Source organism: Asterias amurensis, chromosome 8 (genome assembly GCF_032118995.1).
Source record: "Asterias amurensis chromosome 8, ASM3211899v1".
Classification (NCBI taxonomy): domain Eukaryota; kingdom Metazoa; phylum Echinodermata; class Asteroidea; order Forcipulatida; family Asteriidae; genus Asterias; species Asterias amurensis.
In genome coordinates, this window is record NC_092655.1 from 1,449,269 (window position 1) to 1,460,957 (window position 11,689).

General features: G+C 53.0%; 1 protein-coding gene across 1 annotated transcript in view; it reads left to right on the forward strand.

Moving 5' to 3' along the window:
- LOC139941034 (potassium channel subfamily K member 18-like) overlaps nt 1-11,689 on the forward strand; it is a 66,838-nt gene that overhangs the window by 50,649 nt on the left and 4,500 nt on the right. The window lies entirely within an intron of this gene.

Consider the following 11,689-nt stretch of genomic DNA (forward strand, 5'->3'; position numbering starts at 1 on the left):
ACCATGTCTAGCCCCAACTCTATCTGTTGCCCAAACTCTACCCTTACCTAACCCTACTAGTCCCTTCCCGAGCCCTTACCCCTTTACCCAACCCTTCACCATGTCTAGCCCCAACTCTATCTGTTGCCCAAACTCTACCCTTACCTAACCCTACTAGTCCCTTCCCGAGCCCTTACCCCTTTACCCAACCCTTTACCATGTCTAGCCCCAACTCTATCTGTTGCCCAAACTCTACCCTTACCTAACCCCACTAGCCCCTTCCCAAGCCCTTACCCCTTTACCCAACCCTTCACCATGTCTAGCCCCAACTCTATCTGTTGCCCCAACTCTTCCCTTACCTAACCCTACTAGTCCCTTCCCAAGCCCTTACCCCTTAACCTAACCCTTCACCATGTCTAGCCCCAACTCTATCTGTTGCCCTAAACTCTTCCCTTACCTAACCCTACTAGTCCCTTCCCGAGCCCTTACCCCTTTACCCAACCCTTCACCATGTCTAGCCCCAACTCTATCTGTTGCCCAAACTCTTCCCTTACCTAACCCTACTAGCCCCAACTCTATCTGTTGCCCCAACTCTACCCTTACCTAACCCTACTAGTCCCTTCCCGAGCCCTTACCCCTTTACCCAACCCTTCACCATGTCTAGCCCCAACTCTATCCGTTGCCCAAACTCTACCCTTACCTAACCCTACTAGCCCCTTCCCAAGCCCTTACCCCTTAACCCAACCCCTCACCATGTCTAGCCCCAACTCTATCTGTTGCCCAAACTCTACCCTTACCTAACCCTACTAGCCCCTTCCCAAGCCCTTACCCCTTTACCCAACCCTTCACCATGTCTAGCCCCAACTCTATCCGTTGCCCAAACTCTTCCCTTACCTAACCCTACTAGCCCCTTCCCAAGCCCTTACCCCTTTACCCAACCCTTCACCATGTCTAGCCCCAACTCTATCCGTTGCCCAAACTCTTCCCTTACCTAACCCTACTAGCCCCTTCCCAAGCCCTTACCCCTTTACCCAACCCTTCACCATGTCTAGCCCCAACTCTATCCGTTGCCCAAACTCTTCCCTTACCTAACCCTACTAGTCCCTTCCCGAGCCCTTACCCCTTTACCCAACCCTTCACCATGTCTAGCCCCAACTCTATCCGTTGCCCAAACTCTACCCTTACCTAACCCTACTAGCCCCTTCCCAAGCCCTTACCCCTTTACCCAACCCTTCACCATGTCTAGCCCCAACTCTATCCGTTGCCCAAACTCTTCCCTTACCTAACCCTACTAGTCCCTTCCCGAGCCCTTACCCCTTTACCCAACCCTTCACCATGTCTAGCCCCAACTCTATCCGTTGCCCTACCTCTACCCTTACCTAACCCTACTAGCCCCTTCCCAAGCCCTTACCCCTTTACCCAACCCTTCACCATGTCTAGCCCCAACTCTATCCGTTGCCCAAACTCTTCCCTTACCTAACCCTACTAGTCCCTTCCCGAGCCCTTACCCCTTTACCCAACCCTTCACCATGTCTAGCCCCAACTCTATCCGTTGCCCAAACTCTTCCCTTACCTAACCCCACTAGCCCCTTCCCAAGCCCTTACCCCTTTACCCAACCCTTCACCATGTCTAGCCCCAACTCTATCTGTTGCCCAAACTCTTCCCTTACCTAACCCTACTAGCCCCTTCCCGAGCCCTTACCCCTTTACCCAACCCTTCACCATGTCTAGCCCCAACTCTATCTGTTGCCCCAACTCTACCCTTACCTAACCCTACTAGTCCCTTCCCGAGCCCTTACCCCTTTACCCAACCCTTTACCATGTCTAGCCCCAACTCTATCTGTTGCCCAAACTCTTCCCTTACCTAACCCTACTAGTCCCTTCCCAAGCCCTTACCCCTTAACCCAACCCTTCACCATGTCTAGCCCCAACTCTATCCGTTGCCCAAACTCTACCCTTACCTAACCCCACTAGCCCCTTCCCAAGCCCTTACCCCTTTACCCAACCCTTCACCATGTCTAGCCCCAACTCTATCTGTTGCCCAAACTCTACCCTTACCTAACCCCACTAGCCCCTTCCCAAGCCCTTACCCCTTTACCCAACCCTTCACCATGTCTAGCCCCAACTCTATCTGTTGCCCAAACTCTACCCTTACCTAACCCCACTAGCCCCTTCCCAAGCCCTTACCCCTTTACCCAACCCTTCACCATGTCTAGCCCCAACTCTATCTGTTGCCCAAACTCTACCCTTACCTAACCCCACTAGCCCCTTCCCAAGCCCTTACCCCTTTACCTAACCCTTCACCATGTCTAGCCCCAACTCTATCTGTTGCCCAAACTCTACCCTTACCTAACCCTACTAGTCCCTTCCCAAGCCCTTACCACTTTACCCAACCCCTCACCATGTCTAGCCCCAACTCTATCTGTTGCCCAAACTCTTCCCTTACCTAACCCTACTAGTCCCTTCCCAAGCCCTTACCCCTTAACCCAACCCCTCACCATGTCTAGCCCCAACTCTATCTGTTGCCCAAACTCTTCCCTTACCTAACCCCACTAGCCCCTTCCCAAGCCCTTACCCCTTTACCCAACCCTTCACCATGTCTAGCCCCAACTCTATCCGTTGCCCAAACTCTTCCCTTACCTAACCCTACTAGTCCCTTCCCAAGCCCTTACCCCTTAACCCAACCCCTCACCATGTCTAGCCCCAACTCTATCTGTTGCCCAAACTCTTCCCTTACCTAACCCCACTAGCCCCTTCCCAAGCCCTTACCCCTTTACCCAACCCCTCACCATGTCTAGCCCCAACTCTATCCGTTGCCCAAACTCTTCCCTTACCTAACCCTACTAGTCCCTTCCCAAGCCCTTACCCCTTAACCCAACCCCTCACCATGTCTAGCCCCAACTCTATCTGTTGCCCAAACTCTTCCCTTACCTAACCCTACTAGTCCCTTCCCAAGCCCTTACCCCTTAACCCAACCCCTCACCATGTCTAGCCCCAACTCTATCTGTTGCCCAAACTCTTCCCTTACCTAACCCTACTAGTCCCTTCCCAAGCCCTTACCCCTTTACCCAACCCTTCACCATGTCTAGCCCCAACTCTATCTGTTGCCCAAACTCTACCCTTACCTAACCCTACTAGCCCCTTCCCAAGCCCTTACCCCTTTACCCAACCCTTCACCATGTCTAGCCCCAACTCTATCCGTTGCCCAAACTCTTCCCTTACCTAACCCTACTAGTCCCTTCCCGAGCCCTTACCCCTTTACCCAACCCTTCACCATGTCTAGCCCCAACTCTATCCGTTGCCCAAACTCTTCCCTTACCTAACCCTACTAGCCCCTTCCCAAGCCCTTACCCCTTTACCCAACCCTTCACCATGTCTAGCCCCAACTCTATCTGTTGCCCTAAACTCTACCCTTACCTAACCCTACTAGCCCCTTCCCAAGCCCTTACCCCTTTACCCAACCCTTCACCATGTCTAGCCCCAACTCTATCTGTTGCCCTAAACTCTACCCTTACCTAACCCTACTAGCCCCTTCCCAAGCCCTTACCCCTTTACCCAACCCTTCACCATGTCTAGCCCCAACTCTATCTGTTGCCCTAAACTCTTCCCTTACCTAACCCTACTAGTCCCTTCCCAAGCCCTTACCCCTTAACCCAACCCCTCACCATGTCTAGCCCCAACTCTATCTGTTGCCCAAACTCTTCCCTTACCTAACCCTACTAGTCCCTTCCCAAGCCCTTACCCCTTAACCCAACCCCTCACCATGTCTAGCCCCAACTCTATCTGTTGCCCAAACTCTACCCTTACCTAACCCTACTAGCCCCTTCCCAAGCCCTTACCCCTTTACCCAACCCCTCACCATGTCTAGCCCCAACTCTATCTGTTGCCCAAACTCTACCCTTACCTAACCCCACTAGTCCCTTCCCGAGCCCTTACCCCTTTACCCAACCCTTCACCATGTCTAGCCCCAACTCTATCCGTTGCCCAAACTCTACCCTTACCTAACCCTACTAGTCCCTTCCCAAGCCCTTACCCCTTTACCCAACCCTTCACCATGTCTAGCCCCAACTCTATCCGTTGCCCAAACTCTACCCTTACCTAACCCTACTAGCCCCTTCCCAAGCCCTTACCCCTTTACCCAACCCTTCACCATGTCTAGCCCCAACTCTATCCGTTGCCCAAACTCTACCCTTACCTAACCCTACTAGTCCCTTCCCAAGCCCTTACCCCTTTACCCAACCCTTCACCATGTCTAGCCCCAACTCTATCCGTTGCCCAAACTCTACCCTTACCTAACCCTACTAGTCCCTTCCCAAGCCCTTACCCCTTTACCCAACCCTTCACCATGTCTAGCCCCAACTCTATCTGTTGCCCAAACTCTACCCTTACCTAACCCTACTAGCCCCTTCCCAAGCCCTTACCCCTTTACCCAACCCCTCACCATGTCTAGCCCCAACTCTATCTGTTGCCCAAACTCTACCCTTACCTAACCCTACTAGTCCCTTCCCGAGCCCTTACCCCTTAACCCAACCCCTCACCATGTCTAGCCCCAACTCTATCCGTTGCCCAAACTCTTCCCTTACCTAACCCTACTAGTCCCTTCCCGAGCCCTTACCCCTTTACCCAACCCTTCACCATGTCTAGCCCCAACTCTATCCGTTGCCCAAACTCTACCCTTACCTAACCCTACTAGCCCCTTCCCAAGCCCTTACCCCTTAACCCAACCCCTCACCATGTCTAGCCCCAACTCTATCTGTTGCCCAAACTCTACCCTTACCTAACCCTACTAGCCCCTTCCCAAGCCCTTACCCCTTTACCCAACCCCTCACCATGTCTAGCCCCAACTCTATCTGTTGCCCAAACTCTACCCTTACCTAACCCTACTAGCCCCTTCCCAAGCCCTTACCCCTTAACCCAACCCCTCACCATGTCTAGCCCCAACTCTATCTGTTGCCCAAACTCTACCCTTACCTAACCCTACTAGTCCCTTCCCAAGCCCTTACCCCTTTACCCAACCCCTCACCATGTCTAGCCCCAACTCTATCTGTTGCCCAAACTCTTCCCTTACCTAACCCTACTAGTCCCTTCCCAAGCCCTTACCCCTTTACCCAACCCCTCACCATGTCTAGCCCCAACTCTATCCGTTGCCCAAACTCTACCCTTACCTTACCCTACTAGTCCCTTCCCGAGCCCTTACCCCTTTACCCAACCCTTTACCATGTCTAGCCCCAACTCTATCTGTTGCCCAAACTCTACCCTTACCTAACCCCACTAGCCCCTTCCCAAGCCCTTACCCCTTTACCCAACCCTTCACCATGTCTAGCCCCAACTCTATCTGTTGCCCAAACTCTACCCTTACCTAACCCCACTAGCCCCTTCCCAAGCCCTTACCCCTTTACCCAACCCTTCACCATGTCTAGCCCCAACTCTATCTGTTGCCCAAACTCTACCCTTACCTAACCCCACTAGCCCCTTCCCAAGCCCTTACCCCTTTACCCAACCCTTCACCATGTCTAGCCCCAACTCTATCTGTTGCCCTAAACTCTTCCCTTACCTAACCCTACTAGTCCCTTCCCGAGCCCTTACCCCTTTACCCAACCCTTCACCATGTCTAGCCCCAACTCTATCTGTTGCCCCAACTCTACCCTTACCTAACCCTACTAGTCCCTTCCCGAGCCCTTACCCCTTTACCCAACCCTTTACCATGTCTAGCCCCAACTCTATCTGTTGCCCAAACTCTTCCCTTACCTAACCCTACTAGTCCCTTCCCAAGCCCTTACCCCTTAACCCAACCCTTCACCATGTCTAGCCCCAACTCTATCCGTTGCCCAAACTCTACCCTTACCTAACCCCACTAGCCCCTTCCCAAGCCCTTACCCCTTTACCCAACCCTTCACCATGTCTAGCCCCAACTCTATCTGTTGCCCAAACTCTACCCTTACCTAACCCCACTAGCCCCTTCCCAAGCCCTTACCCCTTTACCCAACCCTTCACCATGTCTAGCCCCAACTCTATCTGTTGCCCAAACTCTACCCTTACCTAACCCCACTAGCCCCTTCCCAAGCCCTTACCCCTTTACCCAACCCTTCACCATGTCTAGCCCCAACTCTATCTGTTGCCCAAACTCTACCCTTACCTAACCCCACTAGCCCCTTCCCAAGCCCTTACCCCTTTACCTAACCCTTCACCATGTCTAGCCCCAACTCTATCTGTTGCCCAAACTCTACCCTTACCTAACCCTACTAGTCCCTTCCCAAGCCCTTACCACTTTACCCAACCCCTCACCATGTCTAGCCCCAACTCTATCTGTTGCCCAAACTCTTCCCTTACCTAACCCTACTAGTCCCTTCCCAAGCCCTTACCCCTTAACCCAACCCCTCACCATGTCTAGCCCCAACTCTATCTGTTGCCCAAACTCTTCCCTTACCTAACCCCACTAGCCCCTTCCCAAGCCCTTACCCCTTTACCCAACCCTTCACCATGTCTAGCCCCAACTCTATCCGTTGCCCAAACTCTTCCCTTACCTAACCCTACTAGTCCCTTCCCAAGCCCTTACCCCTTAACCCAACCCCTCACCATGTCTAGCCCCAACTCTATCTGTTGCCCAAACTCTTCCCTTACCTAACCCCACTAGCCCCTTCCCAAGCCCTTACCCCTTTACCCAACCCCTCACCATGTCTAGCCCCAACTCTATCCGTTGCCCAAACTCTTCCCTTACCTAACCCTACTAGTCCCTTCCCAAGCCCTTACCCCTTAACCCAACCCCTCACCATGTCTAGCCCCAACTCTATCTGTTGCCCAAACTCTTCCCTTACCTAACCCTACTAGTCCCTTCCCAAGCCCTTACCCCTTAACCCAACCCCTCACCATGTCTAGCCCCAACTCTATCTGTTGCCCAAACTCTTCCCTTACCTAACCCTACTAGTCCCTTCCCAAGCCCTTACCCCTTTACCCAACCCTTCACCATGTCTAGCCCCAACTCTATCTGTTGCCCAAACTCTACCCTTACCTAACCCTACTAGCCCCTTCCCAAGCCCTTACCCCTTTACCCAACCCTTCACCATGTCTAGCCCCAACTCTATCCGTTGCCCAAACTCTTCCCTTACCTAACCCTACTAGTCCCTTCCCGAGCCCTTACCCCTTTACCCAACCCTTCACCATGTCTAGCCCCAACTCTATCTGTTGCCCAAACTCTACCCTTACCTAACCCTACTAGCCCCTTCCCAAGCCCTTACCCCTTTACCCAACCCCTCACCATGTCTAGCCCCAACTCTATCTGTTGCCCAAACTCTTCCCTTACCTAACCCTACTAGTCCCTTCCCAAGCCCTTACCCCTTTACCCAACCCTTCACCATGTCTAGCCCCAACTCTATCTGTTGCCCTAAACTCTACCCTTACCTAACCCTACTAGTCCCTTCCCAAGCCCTTACCCCTTTACCCAACCCTTCACCATGTCTAGCCCCAACTCTATCTGTTGCCCTAAACTCTACCCTTACCTAACCCTACTAGCCCCTTCCCAAGCCCTTACCCCTTTACCCAACCCTTCACCATGTCTAGCCCCAACTCTATCCGTTGCCCAAACTCTTCCCTTACCTAACCCTACTAGTCCCTTCCCAAGCCCTTACCCCTTTACCCAACCCCTCACCATGTCTAGTCCCAACTCTATCTGTTGCCCAAACTCTTCCCTTACCTAACCCTACTAGTCCCTTCCCAAGCCCTTACCCCTTTACCCAACCCTTCACCATGTCTAGCCCCAACTCTATCTGTTGCCCTAAACTCTACCCTTACCTAACCCTACTAGCCCCTTCCCAAGCCCTTACCCCTTTACCCAACCCTTCACCATGTCTAGCCCCAACTCTATCTGTTGCCCTAAACTCTTCCCTTACCTAACCCTACTAGTCCCTTCCCAAGCCCTTACCCCTTAACCCAACCCCTCACCATGTCTAGCCCCAACTCTATCTGTTGCCCAAACTCTTCCCTTACCTAACCCTACTAGTCCCTTCCCAAGCCCTTACCCCTTAACCCAACCCCTCACCATGTCTAGCCCCAACTCTATCTGTTGCCCAAACTCTACCCTTACCTAACCCTACTAGCCCCTTCCCAAGCCCTTACCCCTTTACCCAACCCCTCACCATGTCTAGCCCCAACTCTATCTGTTGCCCAAACTCTACCCTTACCTAACCCCACTAGTCCCTTCCCGAGCCCTTACCCCTTTACCCAACCCTTCACCATGTCTAGCCCCAACTCTATCCGTTGCCCAAACTCTACCCTTACCTAACCCTACTAGTCCCTTCCCAAGCCCTTACCCCTTTACCCAACCCTTCACCATGTCTAGCCCCAACTCTATCCGTTGCCCAAACTCTACCCTTACCTAACCCTACTAGCCCCTTCCCAAGCCCTTACCCCTTTACCCAACCCTTCACCATGTCTAGCCCCAACTCTATCCGTTGCCCAAACTCTACCCTTACCTAACCCTACTAGTCCCTTCCCAAGCCCTTACCCCTTTACCCAACCCTTCACCATGTCTAGCCCCAACTCTATCCGTTGCCCAAACTCTACCCTTACCTAACCCTACTAGTCCCTTCCCAAGCCCTTACCCCTTTACCCAACCCTTCACCATGTCTAGCCCCAACTCTATCCGTTGCCCAAACTCTACCCTTACCTAACCCTACTAGCCCCTTCCCAAGCCCTTACCCCTTTACCCAACCCTTCACCATGTCTAGCCCCAACTCTATCTGTTGCCCAAACTCTTCCCTTACCTAACCCTACTAGTCCCTTCCCAAGCCCTTACCCCTTTACCCAACCCTTCACCATGTCTAGCCCCAACTCTATCTGTTGCCCAAACTCTACCCTTACCTAACCCTACTAGCCCCTTCCCAAGCCCTTACCCCTTAACCCAACCCTTCACCATGTCTAGCCCCAACTCTATCTGTTGCCCAAACTCTACCCTTACCTAACCCCACTAGCCCCTTCCCAAGCCCTTACCCCTTTACCCAACCCCTCACCATGTCTAGCCCCAACTCTATCTGTTGCCCAAACTCTACCCTTACCTAACCCTACTAGCCCCTTCCCAAGCCCTTACCCCTTTACCCAACCCCTCACCATGTCTAGCCCCAACTCTATCTGTTGCCCAAACTCTACCCTTACCTAACCCCACTAGTCCCTTCCCGAGCCCTTACCCCTTTACCCAACCCTTCACCATGTCTAGCCCCAACTCTATCCGTTGCCCAAACTCTACCCTTACCTAACCCTACTAGCCCCTTCCCAAGCCCTTACCCCTTTACCCAACCCTTCACCATGTCTAGCCCCAACTCTATCTGTTGCCCAAACTCTACCCTTACCTAACCCTACTAGTCCCTTCCCGAGCCCTTACCCCTTAACCCAACCCCTCACCATGTCTAGCCCCAACTCTATCCGTTGCCCAAACTCTACCCTTACCTAACCCTACTAGCCCCTTCCCAAGCCCTTACCCCTTTACCCAACCCCTCACCATGTCTAGCCCCAACTCTATCCGTTGCCCAAACTCTACCCTTACCTAACCCTACTAGTCCCTTCCCAAGCCCTTACCCCTTTACCCAACCCTTCACCATGTCTAGCCCCAACTCTATCCGTTGCCCAAACTCTACCCTTACCTAACCCTACTAGCCCCTTCCCAAGCCCTTACCCCTTTACCCAACCCTTCACCATGTCTAGCCCCAACTCTATCCGTTGCCCAAACTCTTCCCTTACCTAACCCTACTAGTCCCTTCCCGAGCCCTTACCCCTTTACCCAACCCTTCACCATGTCTAGCCCCAACTCTATCTGTTGCCCTAAACTCTACCCTTACCTAACCCTACTAGCCCCTTCCCAAGCCCTTACCCCTTTACCCAACCCTTCACCATGTCTAGCCCCAACTCTATCTGTTGCCCTAAACTCTACCCTTACCTAACCCTACTAGCCCCTTCCCAAGCCCTTACCCCTTTACCCAACCCTTCACCATGTCTAGCCCCAACTCTATCTGTTGCCCTAAACTCTACCCTTACCTAACCCTACTAGCCCCTTCCCAAGCCCTTACCCCTTTACCCAACCCTTCACCATGTCTAGCCCCAACTCTATCTGTTGCCCAAACTCTACCCTTACCTAACCCTACTAGTCCCTTCCCGAGCCCTTACCCCTTAACCCAACCCCTCACCATGTCTAGCCCCAACTCTATCTGTTGCCCAAACTCTACCCTTACCTAACCCTACTAGCCCCTTCCCAAGCCCTTACCCCTTAACCCAACCCCTCACCATGTCTAGCCCCAACTCTATCTGTTGCCCAAACTCTTCCCTTACCTAACCCTACTAGTCCCTTCCCAAGCCCTTACCCCTTTACCCAACCCCTCACCATGTCTAGCCCCAACTCTATCTGTTGCCCAAACTCTACCCTTACCTAACCCTACTAGTCCCTTCCCAAGCCCTTACCCCTTTACCCAACCCCTCACCATGTCTAGCCCCAACTCTATCTGTTGCCCAAACTCTTCCCTTACCTAACCCTACTAGTCCCTTCCCAAGCCCTTACCCCTTTACCCAACCCCTCACCATGTCTAGCCCCAACTCTATCCGTTGCCCAAACTCTACCCTTACCTAACCCTACTAGTCCCTTCCCGAGCCCTTACCCCTTTACCCAACCCTTTACCATGTCTAGCCCCAACTCTATCTGTTGCCCAAACTCTACCCTTACCTAACCCCACTAGCCCCTTCCCAAGCCCTTACCCCTTTACCCAACCCTTCACCATGTCTAGCCCCAACTCTATCTGTTGCCCAAACTCTACCCTTACCTAACCCCACTAGCCCCTTCCCAAGCCCTTACCCCTTTACCCAACCCTTCACCATGTCTAGCCCCAACTCTATCTGTTGCCCAAACTCTACCCTTACCTAACCCCACTAGCCCCTTCCCAAGCCCTTACCCCTTTACCCAACCCTTCACCATGTCTAGCCCCAACTCTATCTGTTGCCCAAACTCTACCCTTACCTAACCCCACTAGCCCCTTCCCAAGCCCTTACCCCTTTACCCAACCCTTCACCATGTCTAGCCCCAACTCTATCTGTTGCCCTAAACTCTTCCCTTACCTAACCCTACTAGTCCCTTCCCGAGCCCTTACCCCTTTACCCAACCCTTCACCATGTCTAGCCCCAACTCTATCTGTTGCCCTAAACTCTTCCCTTACCTAACCCTACTAGTCCCTTCCCGAGCCCTTACCCCTTTACCCAACCCTTCACCATGTCTAGCCCCAACTCTATCTGTTGCCCCAACTCTACCCTTACCTAACCCTACTAGTCCCTTCCCGAGCCCTTACCCCTTTACCCAACCCTTCACCATGTCTAGCCCCAACTCTATCCGTTGCCCAAACTCTACCCTTACCTAACCCTACTAGTCCCTTCCCGAGCCCTTACCCCTTTACCCAACCCTTCACCATGTCTAGCCCCAACTCTATCTGTTGCCCAAACTCTACCCTTACCTAACCCCACTAGCCCCTTCCCAAGCCCTTACCCCTTTACCCAACCCTTCACCATGTCTAGCCCCAACTCTATCCGTTGCCCAAACTCTACCCTTACCTAACCCTACTAGTCCCTTCCCGAGCCCTTACCCCTTTACCCAACCCTTCACCATGTCTAGCCCCAACTCTATCCGTTGCCCAAACTCTACCCTTACCTAACCCCACTAGCCCCTTCCCAAGCCCTTACCCCT